The 11,107-nt window shown below is 43.3% G+C and overlaps 1 long non-coding RNA gene across 1 annotated transcript; it reads left to right on the plus strand.

Moving 5' to 3' along the window:
- Window positions 1-7,305: 7,305 nt before the first annotated feature.
- LOC143819903 (uncharacterized) lies at window positions 7,306-11,107 on the plus strand. The gene is made up of 3 exons (XR_013225143.1): window positions 7,306-7,360; window positions 10,404-10,461; window positions 11,063-11,107. It is a non-coding gene; the product is annotated as an uncharacterized LOC143819903 (long non-coding RNA).

The following is an 11,107-nucleotide window of genomic DNA, read 5'->3' on the forward strand; positions in this document are numbered from 1 at the left end:
CTAAAAGACTAAAAGACCCCCTTACCCAAAACCTCTCGGGAGGGGGGGATATGGGAGAATTAATCTCCAGCTGCCAATAAGATGTTAAAAAGGATAAGATATTAAAAAAGAGGGGGGGGGTCCAGATCTTACTTAGCAACACCTTATGCAAGTATGAGGTGTCGGCTGTGGCTCTAACCTCTGGATTTAAGTATCTACCGATGAGGCCATGTTGAGAATTCACCATATTGATTCTTTCAAAAACAATATATGAAGCAGCTACAAGGCAGTAAGAAGGAAGTACTGGGGGAAGTGTGCATTGTCAGCAGTGGATAGTTTCAAACCATTAATGGGACCAATCATGATAATGTGAAATTTAAGAGATGGAACCAATTTAATAAGATCAAGAAAACGGAATTCTTGAGCACTGCGCAGGACTGATTTATCTTCAGTCCTAATTATCTCATAGAAGCAGCGGGTAACGAAGGACCTTGCAAATCTTCCATGAGTGCCATCTTTCTAAATTAATAGAGGGAAGTGTCACTCTTGCATTTTTTCCCATCCAGCTGAATGGAGGATTTCTGTGAGGCCCGAAATAGTGATAGACTTTCTTGCAAGCTACAGAAATAGCAGTCCCCTGGGGCAACCACAACAAAGGAGGCCATGACTGCTGTGGTAAGGTTAAAGAATCAATTAGGGTGCTACTAATTCATCAAGGACTGTAATCTTTAATGCTAAAAGAAAGATGAAAGCTCAAAGAGCCTCTGGTCCTTTTGGGGAGGAAACTTACTGCAGCAATTCTCATCTACTCACCCAAAGATATATATCTTTTTCATCCTTGCAACATTAAGAGAAGTGATTAGAGGACCAGCCTAAACACAGAAAAAAGATTCAGCTGCAAGGCCTTCAGTTAAACATTTAGAATGCGTTAGCAAGGTCTCTTGAAACAAATATGTCTAATGGTGACCCTCAGGGCATCTCTCCCAGGGACTGCCATATTCTGCTAGGATTCTAATGTGTCCAAGAAATTGCTGAAGTTTTCTTATCTGTCCCAAACCATCCTTTACAAGCAGTAATGATGACACGGATTCAGAGTGTTTGACAGACACTGCTGGTGAGATTAAAACACACACAATGTTATGAAGTTAGTACTGGACAGTCGTGTGTGTATCTATACATCACATTTCCCGTTGGCCTACTAAGACAGAAATATTAGTCCTAATAGAGCAGGGCTGCCCAGACTGTGACTCTCCAGATGTTCATGGACTACAATTACCATGAGGATCATGATAATTGTAGTCCATGGACTTGAGAGCCACAGTTTGACCACCCCTGTAAATGACTTTTTTGGGGGAGATTTCACATTTAGGGTGGGATTTAGCCTGAGTGATCACCACTTGTACTGATCATTTGCCTTTATCAGTCACAGCAAGGGATTGTACCTAGCACAAGACTTACAGTTGCACCTGTGCAGGTAAAAATGCAAGAGAAAGACAACAGTATCTGCTGGTGTTGTCAACCTTATAGCATCTTCACTTGCTCAAGTCAGCACCAACAAGCTAGATGCAGCAGGTGATCTAAAGGAGATTCCCAGATGATCCCCCATCAACTGGGAGTTGGTTTCTGATGGCCTCTTGTGAAAGCCTTGCTGGGTCCCAGTGTTTCTAAAACCTAGGAAAGTTGGTGAGGGAATCAAAAACTGACTTACGGCTGATTGCATGGATCAGCTGAGAATCAGCTTCTGATGTTCCAGCCTTGGAAACTTTGCTCTTTACTAGTATGCTGCTGTAACACCTACCACTTTCTGAGATCGGATGGGTGGCAACCTGGGAGAGATGGCAACTTGGTCATGATGTCAAAGCTCTGGAGTTCTCTTCCCAGAGAGGGTTGACTATCCCCTTATTTTGTATTCCAGGAACATACATTTTGCTATACCAGCAATTATATACTTCCTTGTTTTCAGCAATCCCTCTTGCCTAGCCAGTTGTTTTGTATGCATTTTAATGGTGTAATTCTTTTTAAAGTTGTTCTAATGGGGGTATATCTGGAAGAGGGGTATTTTAATGGTTTTATAATAAAATTTTATCACATATGTTTTTTCATTGTTAGCTACCTAGGCGGCCCTTATAAGGAGATAAAGGCAGAATATATTTTTTCTAAAGAAATATAGAAAACCCTAAGAGGCCCATTCTGCTGTTCAAAATTGGTAGAACCGATGAACATCTGAGGGAAGAAAAGAAAAGGAAAGGATGCCCACTCAATTCCCTGGTCATCTGGCAGGCAGCAAAGTTTCCAGGACTAGGAGATTAGAAAGCAACTCTCAGCTGATAAAAGGATCATTTGGGAGTCACCTTCTGATTTCTGCCCCAAACAAACATGGCTGCCAGAAGTGCTGCTACTGTGTAACACCTGTAACTCTTTTACAGTGATATTGGGCAGCATGTACAGCTAGGAGTGCATGTGGCAAAGCACCCACAAGGAAGTGACTGACAGGGTGTTGGTGGCTGCTGACCCCGCCCAAAGACCTGTGCTCCAGCAGCTGCCCAACTTTTGGGAGAATTTTTTTCCCTCTATCTACTGTCTCCACCAAATATACAATGTTATAGAGTGCTGTCATGCCCCTTCCATTAGTAGTTTTTTTTCCCTGAAGTGGGAGCTCCATCATCACCTTGGTTGCTTCTTCTGGGCTACCTTGTGTTTTCCAGCTGTGCAATATCTTTCTAGTCCTGCATGCAGTGCCATAGAGCTATAAAGGGCAATACAGTAAGCTACCCATCTGTCCCGACTTCCTCAGGACACTCCCGCCTTTGAGGACATTGTCCTGCATCCCACCTGGGTCTTCAAAAGTCCTGTTAGGTGTGGCTAGCAGCCATCAGCTAGTCTCGCCATGGTTCAACACAGCTCTGCCCGGCCCCGGCCACCCTGCCTTTGCCTTCACAAGCATGAGGAGAGGTTCACAGCGGTGGAGCAGCCAGCCTGGCCTGGGCAGGAAACTGATGGGCTCACAGGAGACAAAGGAAGGGGCTGGCACTTTTGCTTTCAGCGGCCTGCCTGCCTGTGCCTGGAAACTTGACCAGGGAGCGGGCCTGCAGCGAAGGGAAGGAGCCAAGGGGAAAGGGCTCTTGCCAGGGGGAGTTCAGCACAAAGTCTTACTTTTCCTATGAGCACAACAGGATGAGACCTGTGCACTCAGGAGGCGTGCGCACCAGATGGATCATTGCAAGTGGCGATCATTGCAAGTGGCCCAGTCAGAGGGAGGGGGCAAAGCTGGGCTGCCACCTCTGCCCATGTGACCTTCGGGCTGTGCTGGCCCCCTTCCAGGTGTCCCGCTTCCGGATGTCCCGCTTTATATTTTTAAAAATCTTGTCACCTTACAATACAAAATTGGCTATTTTCACTTCTTTTCCTATTTATTCCCTGCATGGACTTTGCTTTTGCTGCACACAATGTTGGCATTTTGATTAAACTGCCTGATACAGCCCTAAGATCTTTTTTTCCTTATTAGTCTTGGTCAATTTAGACCTCATCAGCATACAGTTAAAGCTAGGCTTTGTTTTCCTACATGCATCACCTTACACGTATCTTCCCTGGAGTTCATTTATCACATTGTTGTCCATTCATGCAATCCAGGAGCTCCATTTATTCCTGTATTCTCTGTTTCCTCTAGCTAAATCAACATTTAACCCATAAGAGGACTAGTCCCATGACTGTTAAGATTGCTAAGGATTCTTTACCCTTTTGGAAGACTGTATCTAATATCTACTAGACCAACCTGTGAAAACCACCATATTGTAGTGTAGTATAGTGATGTGCATTGGCTAAAGAGGCAGACTAAGATATTAGGGAGTCAGGTTAAAATTCTAGCTCCTGAATGAAAGCTAGAAGAAGAAGAAGAAGAAGAAGAAGAAGAAGAAGAAGAAGAAGAAGAAGAAGAAGAAAAAGAAGAAGAAGAAGAAGAAGAAGAAGAAGAGTTGGTTCTTATGTGCTGCTTTTCTCTACCCGAAGGAGGCTCAAAGCGGCTTACAATCGCCTTCCCTTTCCTCTCCCCACAACAGGCACCCTGTGAGGTGGCTGAGGCTGAGAGAGCCCTGATATCACTACTCAGTCAGGATAGGTTTATTAGTGCTGGGGCAAGCTCAAGGTCACCCAGCTGGCTGCATGTGGGGGAGCGCAGAATTGAACCCGGCATGCCAGTTAGAAGTCTGCACTCCTAACCACTACACCAAACTGGCTCTCTGGCTGGGTAACCTTGGGTTAAGCCACTCACACACTCTTGGACTGACCTACCTACTCACAGGTTTGTTGTGATGATAAAACAGAAAAGAGGTGAATGATGTAAGGCCCTTTGTATCACCAAATGGGGAGAAATGGTGATTATGCACAGCAATTTTTTAAAAAATCTCTGTGCTTGTGAACTGCTCTAAGAACTCTTTCAGTAGACATGTTGATTTTACCTCAGCAGGCTTTGTTTCTCTACGTGCTTAATAATTCTACTTTTAATAACACTTCCTAAAAATTTACCTGGAACAGATGTTATAACTGGCCTGTAATTCCCTGGACCCCTCCATATCCTTTTTAAAACTCAGTGTAACATTTGTTACTTTCTAGTTCTTTTAGTAACAAATTACTTATTCTTGTTAGTAGATCATCCATGTCACATTTGAGTTCCTTAGAGAATTCTGTAGATATATCATCCTGACCTGTAGATTTATTAGTTTTCACTTTGCCTTGCAGTCCATGAACTAGTTCTTCAGAAACTGTTCCTGAATACAGCCCCTTTAGTGTGGGTGCTTGCCCCATATTTCCCACAATCAAAGCAGACACAAAGAATGTGCTCAGTTTTCATGGTTTTAAATAGTTTCCCCACATCCTACTGTTAATTTACTCTGCAGTGTCCTGACCTGCCTGGACCTTTGAATCAGACATGTTAGAAAGTGGACAATAAGAACTCCTTTTTCCTAAACACATGAATGTTGACCAGATAGTCCCACAGTGGTTCTGATCATACGTATAATGATCAAATAGCTGTAACCCTTTAACAACATTCACTACTCTGAATAAGGAATTTTATATATAAGGTTGTAGAGAAGTTTAACCTACTATAATGCACTTTCAACATACCTTAAAAGCATTTCAGTGATTATGATGGGCAGGAACCAGGCAGCTGAGACTTTTCCTGGCAAGGAGGGAATGCTGGAGGATGGGCCACCTTGAGACAGCCACCTTGAGACTGGGCTTCTGTAACTTGCTATTTGCAGGACTTTGGGTGACATACAGAAGGAGACAGTCCTTGAAAAATATGAGTCTTGGGCCTTAAATGGTTTTAAATGAAACTCAGTAGATGATCTTGGTACAGCGATATTCTCCCAGATTCACCTATCCCACGGGGTAACTGTAAGGATAAAATGAAGAGTCAGAGATGCTGCCCTGAGTCCCATGAAGGAATAGCAGGATAAAAATATTATAAATAAAAGAAATGCATTTCAAGCCCAAGTTCACTGCTGAAATTTCCTTGGTTCCCAACATCTGTTGGGACCATATCTTGGTAACCTTGTATTTTGACAACCTCATATGCTTTACATGGAACTGCCCCAAATGGTAGCTCAAAAACTGTGATTGATGCAGAATACAGTAGCCAGGATGAGCCTCTTGTGGTGCAGAGTGGTAAGGCAGCACTCATGCAGTCTGAAAGCTCTGCCCATGAGGCTGGGAGTTTGATCCCAGCAGCCGGCTCAAGGTTGACTCAGCCTTCCATTCTTCTGAGGTCAGTAAAATGAGTACCCAGCTTGCTGGGGGGTAAATGGTAATGACTGGGGAAGGCACTGGCAAACCACCCCGTATTGAGTCTGCCATGAAAACACTAGAGGGCATCACCCCAAGGGTCAGACATGACTCGGTGCTTGCACAGAGGATACCTTTACCTTACAGTAGCCAGGACCAACACACCTCTCTCTTTTTTTCTATTTCAGATTAACTCTCTGCAACTGCATTGTGAGTAGCCTGGCAGACATTGGGAAAGTGGCTTGAGAGCCTGAGCTGAAGTGGGAAAACAGATGTTAGGGGGAAATATATGGTCTCGGCACCATTCCGTCTACAATTTGTTGGGTTCTTTTTGTTCCTCATTCCCTGCCTTCTTTTGTTGGCACTCTCTGTGGAAAGCAGGTGCATGGGGGAATGGAGGGAATTGCTCCTGTTTTGCAGTCCGATCCTAAATACGTTGGCTCAGAGATACGTCCCACTGAGTTCCGTGAGACAGTTCCACTGAGTTCGTGGTCCAGATGCTTCACCCCAGCTGCAGCTTCCTGAGAACAGCTGGTGAGCAGGCAAAACAGGGGAATCATTCGATTATTCCCGCATGTCCTCAGCTGCAGCTATATCTTCCCTCAAGGTTCCAACAAAGGGATTGAAAAAAAAAACTTAAAAATTAATCTGCACACATCAATTGCTGTGAAACAAAGCAAGGCAAGTAATCAAGGATAACTCACACAAATACAAGGCTTTGCTGCACCACACTGGGTGTGTTGGTTTTTGCAGAAACTCAGCTGTGTACAGCATGTTAATGAAGGTCAACAACAGAAATCAGGGTTGATGACCACAGAAAGGGACTCTTCAAATACATATGGATACATGTTAATTGCATTGAGAGGAGGATGAAATCCTTTCGGATTGCTGTCCAGAGAGTTAATTATTATCTATGCATCTGAATTCTTTGGCTTCAAAGTCAAGATATCCCCCCCCCCCTTTTTTTGTAAAGTGTCAACAGAATACAAACTGGTCTCATGCTTTTAAGAATGATTCACTGGAGAAAAACTTCCCTCGTCCTGCCTTGGTTTCATATATCTCTGTTCACCTTGATCTGAAGTTCCCGGCATTTCACTCGAGGCAACCCATCCATCTGCTTTGCAGTCACTGGACATGCTAATTCTGCTGCTCGGAGGGACTTTCAGCTTCTAAAACTGTGACATGATGTGACTTCCTAAGGAGTGCTGTAATGCAATAACCAGAAGGAAGCTTCTGGGCTTATCAATGACTGATTAAAAGTACACCCATAATTCGTTGAGCCGCAGGTGAGAATAGATCCAAGAACCGTCTCTAGGGCCAGATCACTTCCCACACAGTGAGGCTACGTGAAGCTTATTCTGTACTCATGAAAGGTGGGATGCACTTGTGCCCAACTTTATTTCTGAAAAGGGGACAAATGCTAGGACACCTGTCTCATACAGCTCAACAAAACACAGTAAAAAAGAATTTTGACACAATCATCTGAATGTAACCACACTAAAGTTCTCTTATATCTATGGCAATTTTAGATCACTCTTCCTCCAAGGAACTCAGACATCATCCACGGTTCTCCATTTCGCTTTTAAGATGCCCCTCAGAGGTAGGTGAAGCTGAGAGCAAGAGATTGCTCTAATGAGATTCATGGCTAAATTGAGATTTTTTATTTGAAGCTAATTATGCACATCCATTTTCCCTTTCTTTCATCATGCATGTTCTTCAGATTTTCTTTGTGATTCTGCATCAATTTTTCTACTTTCCGCATGCAGTTAGCTTTCTGGTTGCTGGTTACCTGGTTTTCTGAGAGTGCTTTTGTGTGGAATTTCCCCTCTTCCATTGATTTTTTAGAGCTATTGACATAGAAAAACATAAGAGCATGGATAATCCAGAAACTTTTTTCACTCAGTAGTCAATTTAATCTACCCCCCTTCTTCAAGGTTTCACTTTGGTGTTCTTTCCTCTAAGCACCAGCATTTACAGGGTTATTGTGTCTAACATGATGGTTCCATTTAGTCAACGTGGCTAAAAGTATGTGGTAAAATAGGTAGTTTAAGTGTATTGTTTAAAATGTCCCCTTCTGTGTATGTAGCATACAAGTTTAGTAAATTGTCAATTACTTAATTTACACCTCCCTATAATAGCAAGCTGTTTAATTTACACCCTGGAGGGGACACTTTTAGGAATTTCTATCTCAGAGTTGGGTTGGAACTTCTCTGCTCCTCTTGTATTTATTTAGAGAAGGTTTTAGCGGCACGCTATCATTTCTGCTGAGGAAGTAGCTGGGCGTTTCCTATATTCTGCAGGGGGGTGAGAATAGATGACCCTTCCAACTCCATGATTCTATGCTATGATTCCATGATTCTAAGGCTGTGTGTAGGAATGAATTCAGGAATGCAGGAAGGAGCTATTGTAGGATTTTGATTTTCTTAAAGGATAAATATATGACCTACTTTAAATGTCAGGGACAGAGGGACAGAGGGAAGAACAATCGTGCCACTGCCAACTCCAGTGTGGAGTGCCGCAGGGCAAAATGCTTTCCCTGATACTGTTCAACATCTTTATGCACCCTCTCACTGAACATTCCACCTGTCTCCTTGGACAGGTAACTGGGAGCTGTGACAGCGTAGCTCCAGCAAAGCTGCCTGAAGCTCTTAATCCCATGAAGACAGATGTCCTATGGCTGGGAAGGAAGGGACCGGAAGAGAAAGTGTGCCTCCCCTGCCTTGATGGGGTGCAGTAGCAAGCTGAACAGGAATCTGGGGGTGACCCTCGATGCCTCCTTTTCCATGGGGGCGCAGGTCACAAAAGTAGCTTGTCAGACATTTTCCCACCTATCCCAGGTGATACTCTTAGTGTTCTACCTGGACCCAGAACACCTTGCCACAGTGATCTATGTGATAGTTACCCCTAGTCAAGATTACTGTAACTCACTGTATGCAGGCCTACCCTTGACTCTGATCCAGAAATTACAACTGGTCCAGAATGTGGCTGCCCAAGTATTTACAAGGACCCCATGGAGAGCTTACATTCATCCTGTTTTCCAGCAGCTGCACTGGTTTCCGGTTGAGTTTTGGATTGGGTTTAAGGTATTGTTTTTAACCTTTAAGGTTGTACATGGTTTGGAACCTGTGTATCTCAGGAACTACTCCCTGAATATATCCCTTGAAGAGTGTTCCACTCTGCCAGCTCTAACCTGCTGGTGGTCCCTGGCCCCAGAGAAGTTTGCTTAGCCTCAACCAGAGCCAAGGCCTTTTCGAACCTTGCTCCAGACTGGTGGAATGAGTTGCCAGCAGAGATCTTGGCCCTTTCAGCGTTTTCAAAGTTCTGAAGGGCCTGCGAAATGTCCCTCTTCCGCCAGGCCTATGGTTGAAGCCGACACCAACACTTACTGACATCTGAATGGGCCACTTATTGTTATATGCACCTCCTGCCATCCAAGCCTAGGCTGTGAACTTTTTCCATCCACCTGTCCCCTGGATTTTTAATGATGGGGCATGTTTTTCTTTTCTTTTAATTGATCTGGCTCAAAATGTAAATGGCTTATATTTCAGTATGAAGTTTTAACTATTGTCATACACCTCGAGATTGTTGCTACAGAGGGGTAGCAAAAGAAAGAAAGAAAGAAAGAAAGAAAGAAAGAAAGAAAGAAAGAAAGAAAGAAAGAAAGAAAGAAAGAAAGAAAGAAAGAAAGAAAGCTGTCTGCATAACCTGTACCTTATAGAAAATCATAACCATAAGGCATGCATATGATACCGGCTGTTTCATTGGAGGAGCAAAAAAGGTTGACATTTTGGATGGAAATTTAGATGGCATATCTTTAAATCCCCCAGTGAAGTGATTCAGCACTGCAGTTCTTCCTGCCATCTCCCTCTTGACATTCTCCTCTCTCCATAACTTCAGTTGCTACATAAAGACAGAACTCCATCTGTGGCACACATTGGAGGTGAAAAAGTGTCCAAAAGAACTAGAACTACAATGGCTGAGTCTTCTTCTCTAATGGAGAATTTCAGAAAAGGGGTAAAATAAAACAGGAGTCTAGAGGCACCTTAACTAAGATTATAGAGAAATCAAAAACTCCTCAGAGTTGAGTGGATGAGTGCCTTTTTAGGATGAGTTTTTATGTTTATAAGTATGTATTTATTGACACATTTCAACCCTTTCTTTCCTGATGGCTTCCTCCAATGTATGAATCCAGTTGTATATCTGTAGCTTAAGTCCTATGCTTTTACTTAAAGGACAGGACATTTCTCCCAGTCCTGCTGGAAAATCTAGGGTGGAACTTTTCCTTTCCTCCTTGAATGGCACTCCTGTGCATTTAGTATGTCATAAATTTAGCTGATTATGGGACTTCCACAGTGTGGGATTTCTTATTACTCACATACATACGCACATAATGTGTTATTTTGGAAGTAGTATCTGAGGTTGTGGCTGCTCAGCAGGCAAATGCAAAGGTGTCTTAGAGTGGGTCAAAACATCAGAACCGTGTCTTCTAAGTGGCGGTGTGGCAAGCAGGGGTGCCAGCAGACCTGGATAAAATACATTGTTACTTTCAGACAAGCTTAAGAGGAAGAAATGGGCAAGTGAGCTTTTCTTGGCATGGAGGTCACATAAACCCCAGCCTCTGTTAAAGGACATTGTTTCTCCAGGTAGCTGGCAACCCTCCCATCAGCACACCACCAAGGACTCCGGAAAGACTCCTTGCAGGTAAGATCCCTTAGCTGAAAATGCTTTTGAATGAAGCCCACACTTTTGTTTGTTTGTTTTTGTCCAAGGATTATTTTTTAAAAATTTGGCCCAGACAAGGTTCAGTTCCCAAATGGCCTTGTTACTCTCAAGAGAATCAGGTTTCTAACCCAGCTATAGTAGGGGAGAACTCTTTGTTCTTTAAGGTCCTTATAATATACAAGTTCAACAGCTGAGCCACATAAAAATCACCTGAAAATGTATTGTTTTAAAATGCCCGTGTAGAATATTGAATTGAATACTGGGGATGTCTTAAAATGTTGAAATTATTGCTTTCCACCCCTCTTTCATGTGGCTGTTTAATTGACAGACAGTCCCTGTTGGCTTCTAGGCTTCTATTCTGTGTGCTATGGAAGACGTCTGGGAAATCTCCATTGCAAACCAAACCACTTCTTGCAAAGAAAGTGAAATAACCTCTGCCTTTCAAAAGCAAGCCCAAGGTCACTTTGTGAAAAGCATGATAAATGGTATTCTTTCTTCTCTTCCTTTGTGCATACTCCCCCCCCCCTCTAGTGGCTTCCACCTCCATTTTCTTATATGCACCTCCTTATTTTCTGAATAGGCTGGAAGAAAAACAGCGGGGAAGATCAGAGAGAAGATGGGGAGA

Source organism: Paroedura picta, chromosome 10 (assembly GCF_049243985.1).
Source record: "Paroedura picta isolate Pp20150507F chromosome 10, Ppicta_v3.0, whole genome shotgun sequence".
NCBI classification, from domain to species: domain Eukaryota; kingdom Metazoa; phylum Chordata; class Lepidosauria; order Squamata; family Gekkonidae; genus Paroedura; species Paroedura picta.